Below are 15,575 nucleotides of genomic sequence, written 5' to 3'. Positions count from 1 at the left end.
AAGATATAATTTAATGGTGAATTTGTCAAAATTCACATCCAATAAAAAGATATTGAGTAAGGTTGTAGCCAAATATTACAACTAATTTTGTAACTAAACTTTGTCCACTAAATAAGGTTAAATTCCTTGAATTATTTCCTGGTGACAAAAAGGTTGGAGTTGGCCTCACTTTATTATGGTCGGCTAAATTGATAAAAATTCCTTGTGCAAGCCTTTTGATATTATTATTGTAGGGGTATTGGGCCCAGTAATTTATAATGGACGGCCCAACAAGGCCTTTTGGGCTAGAAACCCAAATCCGAAAACATCAAAATGATCGTGGAGTATTTAAGTGTCCCATACCGTCCGAGGAGTAAATTTGTCCTCGGAATGTTAAGCCGAGGATACACAGTATACGTGGAGGACAGTAGAAAGAGCGGTGGAATGTCTAAAGTAAAGCTGCTACCACCTCCCATATATTAAAGACTCCGTAATTGATACGCTGACAGGATAGATGGAAGGATGGGACCTGAGCATAGAGCTTGGAACTTGGTCCCAAATCCCAGCGGACTCTAGGGAAGAATGGATGGGACAAGTATCCAAAAATGAGGGTTGCAGCCAGAAAGTAGAGGATGATGAAGAGAAGAGGAAGAGTATAAATAGGAGGGAAGGCATACGAAGAAAAGGGAGGCTTTTTGAGAAAGAAGAAGTGTATGATAATCAATATTTGTATCCACACTTGAGAAATACTATTAGAAACTATCCTCGGAAACAGTCCGAGGAGGAATTCTCAATCTTACTCTTTGCAAACGATTCTTTGTTTTGTTCCATTGGGCCCAAAGCCCGTTCTTTTTGTGATTGTCTAAAGCCATCCTTGAAATCTAAATTACAAACCCATCCTCTACAAATTCATTGTGAAGAAAGGCCTTTCAAGCCCATTTTCCTCCCAGTCGTGGTATGAGAATTTGAATTGTGTCCTTACAATTATTATTATTATTACTGGTTTTTTTTGTTTTTTTGTTTTTGTTTTGAGAAGGGATATTATTGTTGTTTATAATTGGTTCCGACTGAAGATTGAAATTACTAAATCTATTTGGTACGTGATACAGGCCTTGCTCCTTGACTAGTGTCTCCTAATTTAGAAGATCTTGTTATTAATAAGATTAGTAAAGTTAATGAGAACATATTGTTAATTAATCCTCCCTAAACTTAACAATAAGTATGATTTACTGTACTGTGTATGTTGCAATCAGTATTATGTCCAAGGAAATAAATTATGCCGAATGGAGCCACCAGATCGCACCTTTCAGCTTTTTATTTTGATGACTTTGAAGGATTGGAACATGAAGTTGAATTTGTGAAATAAATTCTAAAGGAGGCAAGAGTCTTTGAAGACAATGACAATCAAAGTTTCTAATGCGTGGTCAGAGGAAAGAATTCTGGAGAAATTATGTTCCTAAGGCACTCAACAACATGTTTGCTTATAGTTGAGTGAGGTACATAAACTGGTACTTCGAAATTAATTTTTGAAGGTATGTTACAAATGTTTTTGTCTTCATAATAGACCCTCTTTAGGTTGTAAGGTGACAATACTACTTTTCTGGTTCTTATTTGAGTGAGATTGTTTGATGGAAATTGTTCCCTGAGTTTGTGACAACTAATATGCAGAACACCCAAACCTTTTGATTGTTTCTATAAAAAATTTGACCTCTAAAATTATCTTTTGGATGAAACACTTGGAAGTTTTGAAATATACCACCAATTAACTTTAGCTCAAATGACATTTACTCCATCCTTAATAATGGGATGAAGAGTACGGTAGTGGGTTCAAGGCTCATGAGCTGTGTATAGCTTACCAATAAAAAAATTGAAATATTCTTTCCCTATCAAATTTAGTTTTTCAATATAATTCTCTCAAGTATTGTACTCTTCAGATAAGGCTGTCGTATACTTGGCATCTCCATTACTTGTCCTGACCATGTGCCTGGTTTTGATTCTTTTGAATGCTGTTTGTATTGTATATTAGGTACATATGCAGGGACTAGAGCACCCTACTCCATAGGGGTTAGATACAATTAAGATGCACATCTTGGTGTAGATGAAATGGTAAAGTAAGATCTCAAGTTAAATATTTTTGGGAGCTTATGTCATATTATTGGTTGTATTTACTAAATACTTGCAACCCATTTGTTTATTTATGAATTTGTGTATATAGATGGTATTTAATAGTGAATCCGAATGGTAGAACAATTGGCTGAGGCCACACCTCATAAAGCGGAGGACACTAGTTAGAATTTCCCCTTCCCCTTCCCCTTCCCCTTCCCCCTCCACTTGGGGCTAAAACTCATATTTAAATTGAATAAATAAAATAAAATAAACAAAACAAAACAAATAGAAGATGGTATTTAGTAATCCTAGAGGACCATTTTTGGGCTGTTTAAACAACGGTATCTTAAATGTGTTTGTATAACCCAAACGTTGTATTTTTTCTTCTAATGTAAATGTGTTTGATATGCTTAGTTTAGTTAATGCAGAACCTTTTAGTTCATGTACCTTGACAGAGAATCAGAGGATTCAAATCATGTCTACATGCGTCTTCCTGCAGCCAAACATTAAAAAAAAAAAAAAAATGAATATACGGCTTTCCCATTTCCCATCCATATAATTCTTGTACTTTCTTCTTCACTTGTTATTGTTAGAGATATATTAGCTCATTAGCATAAGCCCATGTCTAATTCTACTTTGTGTGCAAGCCAAGTTTCCTACTTGTACTAGAAGTCTATTAGTTTAGGGTTTAGTCTACTATATATACACATGTTATGATTTGTTCTACACTCTAATATATTATTGATGTAGCCCTTTAGGGTTTCCTCCGTGAATGTAGGCCGTTAGGCTGAACCACGTAATCCTCTTGTGTTATTGTGTTCTATACTTTATGCTTTCGCTTCCGCATCCATAATAACATATTCAACATAGTGTATCAATGCTAATATTTAACAGTTATATTGCTTATATTAATATTATTAATGCTTCTGCTATTCACTTCATCTTTTGTCCTCCTTTTGCGTTGCAAAGGTCAAACAAAAATCACTGACTTCTTTGGATCAGGATCTACCCATATGCACTAATTCTTCTTCTCAATTTCCATTTCTTCCTCAGTTTCGTTAGAAGATTCTCCTGTATACTAATTCTACACTGAGTTTCTTCTTATTTCAATTAAATTTACTGCTTATAAAAATAAAATAAAAAATCGTCCTCCTTAATCTTCCTCTAAGGAGGATTGGTTCCCTCAAAGTAACCAGATAAAAACACCCTAATCCACACTCCCAATTACCTTAATCCTCTGAGATCAAAGAAGGTCTTAACATTTGGTATCAAAGTAGTGTATCCTGCAAATCATGACTAAAACCAGATTCACCTCACTCTTAAACAAAGCCATTGCGCACCTTAAGAAAACCTCTGACCTTCATGCCCATGACATTGAAATTTCCAAGAAATCCAGAAACAGCGCGGCGTTATATTGCAGAAGTTGACTGATGTTGAAGGAGGAGGACAACCTCTACAAACTCCACTGCTATTGGCAATTTGACAGCAAGCAAAACTCAATTTATTATTCTACAGCAGTCTATCAAACTTGAGTTTCCAAGATTCAAGGTTGAAGAGCCTGCCTCTTGGGTCTATGAGGCAATCCAGTACTTCAACTACCATAGATAGAATTTCAGTTGGAGAAGAATTTTCTTTTTTCTTGAAACGTAATTGAGTTTTATGTGATATGAAAAACCTTTGGTGATTAAAATTTTGTGAATGAATGATTATATGGGTTCGATTTCATTACAGGTTTCATGGAGGTATTCTAATGATGAGTTTATTATAGTTTGGCTGAACTAAATCTTTTCTCAGAATGTTTGATTTTAAAGTAGTTAATTTTTGTTCAACTGTTCACTTTTACAACCAGCTATGCCAAGGGAATATTTTTCTATAATTGCCATGGAGATTGCATGAACGTGAACCTTCCATCAAAGGGTCCCTGTAATGGATTGTCAATGTCTGGTAGCAAAACTTATTGCAACTTATATTATCTCTGTTTTAGAAAATTTGATAGTGTGACTCGAATAGTACTCCTGTGGAATAAATTGCTTAGACATAACCGGAACTGGACTTAAAACTCAATGATTGGAAAAAGTTTCTTTGATTTCATTTTACAACTTAGTGATGCTGGGAATTAACCCATTTTTCATATACATGAGGTTGAGAAAAAGTAACTATTTCGGGATATTATTTTCCACATATTTTATATGCCTTTTGAAAAGGTAGTTATGTGGAGTGGCTTAGGTGTATCCTTCATTGTCTTCAGGTGGTTGATGAATTGGGGTGATGTTCAGAATAATTTCTTATAATTCTAATGAAATTTCTATCCTTGATTGTATTAATTTCTTTCTTCTATAGTGGAATGATCACTCAAGTTAGCATGTTTTATAACGATGACCTATATTTCAACTTAATAGTTATCTACCACTGTCCATAAAGCGTTGCCAACTAACTTTGGTTGCTCATCATAATAGTCATCTATTTTGAATTTGGCTTGAGTTTAGTACTCTAATGCACTAAACTCAACAACAAGATAATAACACGTGACAAAAAATAACATACATCACCATCATGATAGATCTGGTGCAGTAGAGCAAAGAGCTAGAGAAAGTGGGGATATTTAATTCCTGAGTGGTAAGATTAGCCATTAAATGTTTGAACAATGACTAACTTTTTTTTTTTTTTTTTTTTTTTTTTTTTGAATCAGTAACTTTATAACAAAAGGTTATTATAACACAATAATAGCACACATGTATTAAACTCTCTGTATTTCTTAATTAATAAATTGTATAAAATTATTCTATACATTCACACACATCACATTCATACAAAAATAAAATTATAACATATACTAGCCTCTGAGCACGCACGTGAGAGGCTCTTCTTTTTTGGGTAAAAATTAATAATTTACATTTATTATAATTTGAGATTTCTACTTTTTTTCAATCACAACAAAAAAAAAAAACCCTAAGGGTGTGATGGATACGTAGGGTGAGTTTTGTAGATTTGAGGAATTTTAAAACTAACAATAGAGTGATCCTATTTTGTAGGAAGTTCGTGAGTAGAAGTAGGAATTTAAATTAACGTAAAAGAAAGAGTTTAATAGAAGTAAAAATTTATTATTTTTGTCAATTTACTATTTTAAAACTTTTTTTAAGTTTTAGGTAGGGGTATTTTGGACAATAAAAAAAGCAATAACTAATTTTCTTTTGTCAATTTACTATTTTAACCCAATTTTTAAGTTGTTCGTTAATTAATTTAGGGGTATTTTTGATAGGAAAAAATAATAATAACTAATTTTCTGAATCCTCTTAATATATACAAATATATAATAATAATAATAATAATAATAATAATAATAATAATAATAATAATAATAATAATAATAATAATAATAATAAATTTATAATAAATAAAGAGACATTCACAATTCACAAACACTTAGGGCCCGTTTGGTTTAGAGATAGCTTAGTTTTCATATCTTAGTTTTCATAACTCAGTATTCAAAACTCATAACTTAGTTCTCAGTTTTTGAAAACACCCATTTACTATAACCTGTTTCCATTACTTTAACCCAAAATTTTGAGTTTTGAGTGATAGAAACAAGTGTTGAAAACCAAGCTAAACACAAAAATTTTTGTGGGACCTACGACTCAGTTATAAAAACTAAGTAATATGATCCAAAAACCCACTCATCCAAATAAGCTCTTATTCTTTACACTTAAACTTTAAGGATTCTGTCAGTTTTGTGTACCCATTTCTACCTTCTCCCTCCCATTTTTTTTTTTTTTTTACATGAATACAATTATTGAATATTTTAGTGAAGGATAAAACTTAGCTGCAAACTATAGCTCAATAAAATTACATAGTTAAATTCAATTAAAAAACCTAAGGTACAACATTGTATATAACTGTACCTAATTTTGCCCTTTAGTAAAAATAAGTAATGTGACATTTTGGATGTGGTTTAAAAAGGAGTGGGTGAAGTTTTGTCTAGTATCTAGTTGCATTAGACCCGTTGAAATTATAATACGTGTCTACTTTTAAACATATGTCACCATGTTAATGGGTCCAGTGCACTATATGCATTGGACCTAAGCCTCACCCAAAAAGAGTTAAACTATACAAAGAGGATGGCTGTTAAAATTAGAATTCTACGTTGGATTAGTAAGAATTTCTTGTTGATTGGATCGAGAATCATAAAACTCATTTCCCATTAGGAAAAAAAAAAAAAAAAAACAAAGCTGAAAGAATCACAAATAATGATATATATATATATATATATATATATATATATATTGTAAGTGCACAATTGCACCTGGACCCAAGAATAGTTATGGGCTCAGGCCCAATGTGCCTTAAACAATAAGAATTTGTAGAGTGTGGGCTTGAAACCCAGGTTAGAAGTATATGAGGATTAAATGACAAACTAAAGATTGCAAGTAATTGAAAACAACAAGGAATATTGTAACTGGGCCTCCTCGGACGTAAGCCGAGAGCTGTTCTTATATTATATCTCTCCCTTTGTCTTTTGTCTTTTTAGGTTACAAAAAGTTTTCGTCCTGTTTCTGTTGCAGGTCCCTCCTTAAATACTCCTCTTTTTAATACGTTATCCACGTGTTGCCCCAATTCCTCCCTTAGCCTAGATATTTCTTTTCTTAGTGCCTTTGAACAGTAACTAGAAGTTTCCCTTCCACTGTTCAAGTGTCACCTCCCCATTAATGCAGCCAGGGTGGTAGGTGCAGGGTCTTTAATGTGGAGGTAGCAGCCTTTACCTTTGATATTCTTCCAACATCGGCGCTTCTAGGACATTCGGAGGTTCACCCCCTTTAACCATTGGTCTTGACCGTGCCATTCCCTAACCTGTACCATGAAGTCCCGGGTTCTTTGGTGTCAGTCCGAGGGGAAAAGCATCCTCGGCTCGGTCCTCGGATCCTCGGCGTATGGGCCGACCTAGAGTATCAACAAGCCCTAAACCCAAGAGTAGGTCGGCCTTCCTTAGCGAGGTCCAATGGCCCATATCCCTATTAAGATATTTTTACTCCCCACAATAGCCCCTCAAAACTCTAATTTTCAACGTCCTAGGAGAAAAATAGGGTTTTGATCCGACGAGAACCTGCTCTACACACTTTATAAGTGACGGCACGTGTGGAAATCGTTTCGCGTCCCAGAAGATGACACTTGGCGGTTTCATTTTCGAAAACGCGCGCATTTATTACTGTAAGTTACTCTTTGTCTCCCACGCACAACGGTGAGATGGGCATCCAACGGTTCTCCTCACTCCACGAAATTTTAGGCGGGACAGACATAATTTTCGAGGCCGCCTTTTCGCACGTCGTGACGCTTCGGGAACCTGCGCCTTCATTTAAGTCATCAGGGATCAATCCCATCAAAACAACAACAATCATTCTTCACCAGCAGAAAACCGTGGAAACCCGTACCTTCAACTTTGTAAGTTCTTGCTCTCTCTAGTCTTGACCTTTTCTCCTCGGATACAGTCCTCGGCTACCAATACAATCACTCTCCCTTTTAAAGTTTAGTCTATCGTCTCTCTGTAATGGGAAGATTCAAGTGTCTAGTTGATACCGCCGCTGGGATGGAAGGCTTTAGAACCAAATACCATATTCCCAGCGACGTAGAGTTAGAATACTGCCCGGCAACAGCCGTGGCTGGTTCTAGGAAAGAGGGAGAGGTTATCATTCCTATGATAGCCTTCATAGAGGGTGGGATGACCCTACCAATGAAACCCGTAATGAGGGAGTATCTTCGCAACCACCGGTTGTGCCCCGACCAATGCCTTCCAAATGTTTTTAGAGTTTTAGGTAGTGTAGATGCTCTAAACGAGCAGATGAGTTTAAACCTCACATGGCACGATGTCGTGTTCCTATATGAGTCCCACAAACTCTCTAAGGTAGGCTATTATATGAAATCTCGGTCTAGCACCGTTAGGCTAATCTCCGTCTCGCCCAAATCAAACAAAGGCATGAAGGACGACTACCCGATTGTGTACGGGAACCGGCACGACGGCCTCCACCGCCCGGTTCGGTGGGGGGATCCGGGTGCGACACCATAGGATTAATCTCCCCACAACACAACTTCTCCTAACACACACACGAAATGCGTATTTGTATTTACTTAAATTCGTTAAATATTTGTGTGAATCGACCAGGTTTGTTTGTTTTGACGTCTTTTTTGCGGATAAGCGGCACGTGCGTCCTCGTCGAGTCACCGTAACGTTGCCGATCTAAACCGAGTACTTCGCTCCGAGGTATTCGTTAGTGCGGACCTACAACTCCGGGCTGCTCATCTTATTCTAGGATACACCCCCTCTCCAAAGACTTTCGGGAGATAGAGGACGCCATTATTGCCGGCGGCCGAAGACGAAAGAGGATAAACGTAGCTCGGCCCCATTTTTTGGACGACCGTGACCTCCCGGACGCTCCCGACACTATTTTGTACAACCGGCCGATAGCGGCGGTCCCCTCGCCATACACTCACAAACAAGCTGTCGTTCCGGAAGAGGAGGTGTCTTCTTCACACACTCTTGACGACGAGATAGACCAATTCCATCTCGAAGACACCGAGAGACCTTGCGGAAACCAGTTCGTGGTACTTTCCGACGAGGAGGAAGAAGCCACCGAGGCCTCTGGAATCGCAGGGTTTGTAGTTGCCCTTCCCGAGAACGAATCCGTAGAAGACATGGGACGAATGGAGGGTCTTCTCACTAATAGGGCTGCCAAAGTTGCAGAGAAGAAGAAAACGGGGACGTCCCAAGTTCCCCCAGCCTTACCTCCTCCTCCTCCTCTAGCTGAGCCAAAACTGCCAGCCGAGGATCCCAAGAAGAAGAGAAAGGGGGATAATGACGGGGCGATAACTAAAGACCCCAAGAAACCACGCCAATAACTCCCACCGGCCCAGCAGCAGAAGCTGGACAAGTGCAAGGGTAGAGCACGTTCAGCTGAACTTGGGGAAATCAGGGATGAGGCTGTAGTGCACCGAGCACCGGCCACCTGGTCCCCCGATCTAAGGCTGGACGGCGCTCCTATCTCCTGCCAGTCCAGTATAAGGGCAGTTCAACAAGGCCACGCCCACCACCTGGCCGAGGTCCTAGAACGCCCTCTTCGCTGCCCAAGGACATGGAGACCTTGGAAAAGATGGGCCAACCACAACTATTCCTCTATCTAATAAGAGTCTTAGCACTTGTTTGTGTTTCTCTTTTTAACATTTTTTATTAGTTATTTAGTTTTTGTTATTCCTAACTCCATCATGCTTTTTTACGGGCTATTTAGGAGGTCTTTGTAGCTGAAAAGTTTATTGAAGACGCTCGGAAAGTAGCCGGGGCTGAGCTCGAAATTAGGGTGGAGGCGAGAAGACCTTAGGTACAGCCCTTGCCGAGAACGAGAAGCCGACCTCGGAGGTAGCAGAGCTGAGGAGAGAGAAGAATGGGGTCGAGTCAAACTTGAAGACCATGAAGACCCAGATAGAAGGACAGCGCAAACTCCTTAAGGAAAGAAATGAAGAGCTCTCACAAGCTCAAAGGGAGTGCTCGGATCTGAAGAAACAAGCGGCTCGATGAAGGAAGAAGCCAGCTCCTTCCAACTCTCTCTTCAAGCTGCCAAGCAGGCAAGTTTTGACGAAGGGGTAGCGACCACCGAGGAACAGCTGACAGAGGAATTCGCGGCTTTATGCCGCGAATACTGTCAAAAAGTATGGGGGGAAGCTTTAAACGTAGCAGGAGTTCCTCAGTCTTCGGATTTGAGGAAGTCCGAGAACGTTTGGCTTCCCCTAGAAATACAGGAGATTGAAGAGGCTCCTGCTGCTACTCCTACCCCTGAGACAACTCTTCCTGTCCTACCTCCGATGGTCCCACAACAAATTCCTGATCCTACAGAACCTTCTGGTTCCAATAAAGAAAAGGAAGGAGGAGTGGATGCAGAGAAGGACTTGAACCAGATAGTGGAACCCAACGTCCTTCCAACAAAGACAGCGGATAAAGGAAAGCAGGTTATGACTCCTTTTGAGCTGGAGTTGAGAAAGACCGAGGGCACTAGTACCTCTCAGCAAGATCCTCCTCCAACAGCTTAGGACTTAGCTTAGGGCTTCTCTTTTTCCATTCTTTTTTTTTTTGTTTTTGAATTATATATTGTAATGTATATTCACCTTGATTAATGAAGAACAATTTCGTTTGCTTTTCACTTGGATTGTGTCTGCTTTTTCTTTATTCTTTATGTACTTATTACAAAAGTTTTCCCATTAAGTCATATCAGAAGTTTCTCAGAGCCTCAAAATCTAACTCCAAGGATTGCATAGTCATAACTTTCACATAATCATGCGTATATTATTAAAGATTTAATACAAGGTGACATGGTTAATTCATTTGAATAATACCTCGATTAAAAAAGGAAAGAGGACTTCATATAACAATCAAGCCCTTATAATGCATAACACTGTTTTTAGTAAGTTGTAAGATCCGAGGACCATTCCTTACACAAATTTCCTCAATACTTAGAGATATAAAACTTAAGATCCGAGTTAATAAACAGTAAGGTATTAACATCCAGACACAATCAGAAGTTAAGTTTAATCAAAGTCATAGTCCGAAGATAAATCTTAAACAATCTTTCGTTTAATTCTTCAAAACTGTAACTGTAAATGATAAGACATCAATTTCCACAAGGTTTGTGGTTCGAGGACTACACTTAACCATGTTTCTGTTTGATTCTTTAAAACAATAACTTCAAATGTTAATTTTCCCAAAGTAGGAGGTCCGAAGACCCGACATAACTAAGGTTCTGTTTAACAAATGATAAGACATCAATTTCCATAAGGTTTGTGGTCCGAGGACTACACTTAACCAAGTTTCTGTTTGATTCTTTAAAACAATAACTTCAAATGTTAATTTTCCCAAAGTAGGAGGTCCGAAGACCCGACATAACTAAGGTTCTGTTTAACAAATGATAAGACATCAATTTTCACAAGGTTTGTGGTCCGAGGACTACACTCAACCAAGTTTCTGTTTGATTCTCAAAAATTGTAACTTCAAATGTTAATTTTCCCAAAGTAGGAGGTCCGAAGACCCGGCATAACTAAGGTTCTGTTTAACAAATGATAAGACATCAATTTCCACAAGGTTTGTGGTCCGAGGACTACACTCAACCAAGTTTCTGTTTGATTCTCAAAAATTGTAACTTCAAATGTTAATTTTCCCAAAGTAGGAGGTCCGAAGACCCGGCATAACTAAGGTTCTGTTTAACAAATGATAAGACATCAATTTCCACAAGGTTTGTGGTCCGAGGACTACACTTAACCAAGTTTCTGTTTGATTCTCAAAAATTGTAACTTCAAACGTGAGAGCTAGCCATAACTTTGAAATATTAATTGACAAAAGCTTATTTGATTAATAATAATATCTTCTAAGATTATTTACATTCCATGGACGTGGTACAACTCGTTCATCTAGGTCAGCTAGCCTATATGACCCTATGCCTGCTACTGAAACAATGCGGTAGGGGCCTTCCCAGTTAGGTCCTAGCTTACCCCATGCTGGGTTCTTAGAAGTGCCTACAACTTTCCTTAATACAAGATCACCAGGTGCAAGTGGCCTTAGCTTCACGTGGGCATCATACCCTCGTTTTAGCTTCTGCTGATAATACGCCAATTGGACCATAGCTGCCTCACGCCGTTCCTCAAGTAAATCAAGATCTTTCTCTAGAAGTCCCTCGTTTTTCTCTGGACTAAAAGAACTTGTCTTTAGAGTAGGAAAACCGGATTCCAGTGGTATCACCGCCTCGGCTCCATAAGTCATAGAGAATGGAGTTTCTCCAGTGGACCTACGCGGTGTGGTCCGATACGTCCACAGGACATGAGGGAGCTCTTCTACCCACCTGCCTTTCGCATCGTCTAACCTCTTCTTAAGCCCGTTGACTATGACCTTGTTAACGGCCTCGGCCTGCCCATTTCCTCGAGGATAAGCTGGAGTAGAGTATCTATTTATAATACCCATCTCACCACAGTATTGCCTAAAGGCCTTGCTGTCAAATTGAACGCCATTGTCCGAGACGAGTGTATGTGGTATACCGAATCTAGTAACAATATTTTTCCAGATAAATTTCTTGGAATCAACATCTCGGATATTGGCCAAAGGCTCGGCCTCGACCCACTTAGTAAAGTAGTATGTTCCCACGAGCTACCAGCTTTTGTGTCCGGCGGCTCTCGGAAAGGGCCCTACAAGGTCCAATCCCCATTGCGCGAAAGGCCAAGGGCTGGAGAGAGGGTTAAGAACCCCTCCTGGTTGGTGGATATTAGGGGCGAACCTCTGACACTGATCACATTTTCTGGCATAGTCCTGAGCATCCCTCTGAATATTGGGCCACCAATAACCCCGAGTCGGGGCTCTATGGGCTAAGGATCTTCCTCCGGTGTGGCTTCCACAAATTCCCTCATGCAATTCCTCCGGTAATGATTCTGTTGATTCAGGGTGTATACACAACAAATACGGTCCCGAAAAGGATCGTTTGTATAGCTTCTGGTCCTCGGACAACCAGAAACGCGGCGCCTTTCGACGTACCTTTTCTGCTTCAACTTTGTCTTCGGGAAGGATGTCATTTTTGAGAAAAGATATGATCGAATCCATCCAACTAGGACCAGGCCTTATTAGATGGATGCGAGGTGCGTCAGCAGCTATAAGAGAAGGTTCTACCAGATCCTCAACGAGAATCACCCTTGGTAGACCTTGAGCCGAGGATGTGGCCAATGTAGCCAAAGAATCTGCATGAGTGTTTCCACTCCTAGAGACATGAGCTAAGGCAAATGAGTCGAATTCAGCTCGCTGACGTTTAACCTGGGCCAAATATTCTTGCATTCTGGGGTCTCTAGCCTCCATGGTCCCCATGACTTGGCCGACCACTAATTGAGAGTCCGAGAACACATGGATTTCCTTGCCACCCATCTTATGTACCATTCGCATGCCTACCAAGACTGCTTCATACTCGGCCTCATTATTAGTAGCCGAGAAAGCCAATCTCAAAGATTTTTCAAAGACAATTCCTTCAGGGGACATTAGAACAAGTCCAACGCCAGACCCTTTATGATTAGCAGCCCCATCCACATAAACTTTCCAAGCCGAGGGCAATACGGCTGTGATCACACCAACTGATTTTTCACCCATGTGTGCTTCCTTTGAAGTTTCTTCTAACAATGGTTCAGCAAACTCTGCCACCAAATCAGCGAGGACCTGACCTTTCACCGAGGTGCGAGGCTTATATTTAACATCAAAGGCTCCCAAAATGGTTCCCCATTTTGCCACTCTGCCAGAATAATCAGCACTGCGCAACACAGCCTTGAGAGGCAACTGGGTCAAAACAACCACAGTATGAGACTGGAAATAGTGAGGAAGTTTGCGCGTGGCGTGGACTACAGCCAGAAGTGCTTTTTCCAAGGGCAAATAGCGCACCTCGGCTTCATTCAAGGACTTACTAACATAGTAGATCGGCCTCTGCACTCCATCTTCATTCCTTATAAGGACTAGACTCACCGCATGAATAGCCACGGCCAGATAAGCGAATAAAACCTCGTCCACCTCAGGGCGAGATAAAATGGGTGGCCGAGATAGATATTGCTTAAGCTGTTGGAAAGCTGACTCACAATCCTCGGTCCACTGAAACCCTTTCCACTTGTTCAACAACTGAAAGAAAGGGCGGCACCGGTCAGCTGACCGAGAAACAAATCTGTTCAACGCAGCAATCATTCCGGTCAATTTCTGAATCTCCTTTGGGTTCCGAGGCGGCTGCAAATTTTGAATAGCCCTAACCTGCACTGGGTTCACCTCTATGCCCCTATGAGTGATCATATATCCTAAGAACTTTCCAGATCCCACGCCAAAAGAACACTTGGAGGCGTTAAGGCGCAACTTATACTTCCTCAGCATTTGGAAGGTGTCGGCCAAATCTGTCATGTGCGAAGGTACCGTCTTACTCTTTACCACCATATCATCCACGTATACTTCTATGGTTTTCCCCGATTCTTTGTTCAAACATTCGGGTCATCATTCTTTGATAAGTAGCCCCAGCATTTTTTAACCCAAATGGCATGACCTTATAATGATAGTTCCCCGTTGGAGTAATGAAAGCAGTCTTTTCCTGATCCTCTAACACCAAGGGAATTTGGTGGTAACCACGAAAGGCGTCCAAGAAACTCATCCGAGGATGTCCGACGGTAGCATCTACCGGTTGATCAATCCGTGGCATTGGGAAAGAATCTTTAGGACGAGGCCTTGTTCGGATCGGTAAAGTCCACACATACTCTCCACCTGCCGTTTTTCTTCTTAACGACAACGGTATGAGCCAACCATTCGGGGTAGAAAACTTCTTTGATAGCCCCCGCCCTTTTGAGTTTAAGAACCTCTTCCTTCACGGCCTCGAATGTTCTCGGGAAGATCGCCGAGGTGGCTGCCTCCTCGGAACGATGGCCGGATTGACGTTTAAACGATGACAAATAAAGCTCGGATCTACGCACGGAGCCTCATAAGGGTCCCACGCAAAGACATCTATATTGTCCTTCGAAATTGCAACAACTCCATCTTCTCTTGGTATGGCAAAAGTATGCCAACTTGGAAGAACCTCTCTGGATCATCTGCTATTACAAACTTCTCTAACTCCTCGCAAACAGCCTCGTCTTCCGTCATCGCTCCAGTGCCTCCGAGCCGTTAATTGCTATGACTCCTGGATGGGCAAGGTTGATAACTCGACTTCGATGACGAAGTCTTGCGGCGGAGATGCATTGCCTGGCCACTACCTCGACTGCCGAGGATTTCCTCAACATGTTCCCCCGAGGGGAATTTAACCTTAACGTGCAAGGTAGAGGAGACGGCTCCTGTGGCGTGCAGCCATGGCCTGGCGAGGATGGCTGTATATGGAGAGTACGCGTCAACCACAATGAAATCTACTTCAACCGTTTCTGTGCCGGATTGAACGGGTAAACGGATCTGTCCTTTTGGCACAACGGCTCTCCCTTCAAAGCTAATAAGAGGTGAGTCATAAGGAGTTAAATCTTCCAACTCCAACCTTAACCCCTTAAATAGATCAGGGTACATGATATCTGCACCGCTGCCCTGATCTATCATCACCCTCTTCACGTCATAATTCCCTATTCTGAGGGTAACCACAAGAGCATCGTCATGGGGCTGGATAGTTCCTATTTTATCCTCCTCGGAGAAACCCAAGACAGGTAAAGTGCTCTTCAATCTCTTCGGCCTACCACCCACATCCTCGGCCTGCGGATGGGAAACCGCCATAACCCTAGTGGGACCTGAGCCGGTCCTACCAGGTGCGGCGAAGATAACATTAATTGTTCCCAATGCTGGCCGAGATGAACTGTTCCTTTGGTTGTTTGAACCAACTTGACTGACCTGCCCAGTGGGCTGACACAAATGCTGCTTCAACTTTCCCTCTCCGACGAGCTGCTCTAGATGGTTCCACAGGGTCCGGCAGTTCTCAGTAGTGTGGCCCACA

This window comes from Castanea sativa, chromosome 6 (genome assembly GCF_040712315.1).
Source record: "Castanea sativa cultivar Marrone di Chiusa Pesio chromosome 6, ASM4071231v1".
In the NCBI taxonomy this organism is placed as follows: Eukaryota; Viridiplantae; Streptophyta; class Magnoliopsida; order Fagales; family Fagaceae; genus Castanea; species Castanea sativa.
The sequence above is the reverse complement of the archived record's forward strand: the minus strand, read 5'-3'. Positions refer to the sequence as shown.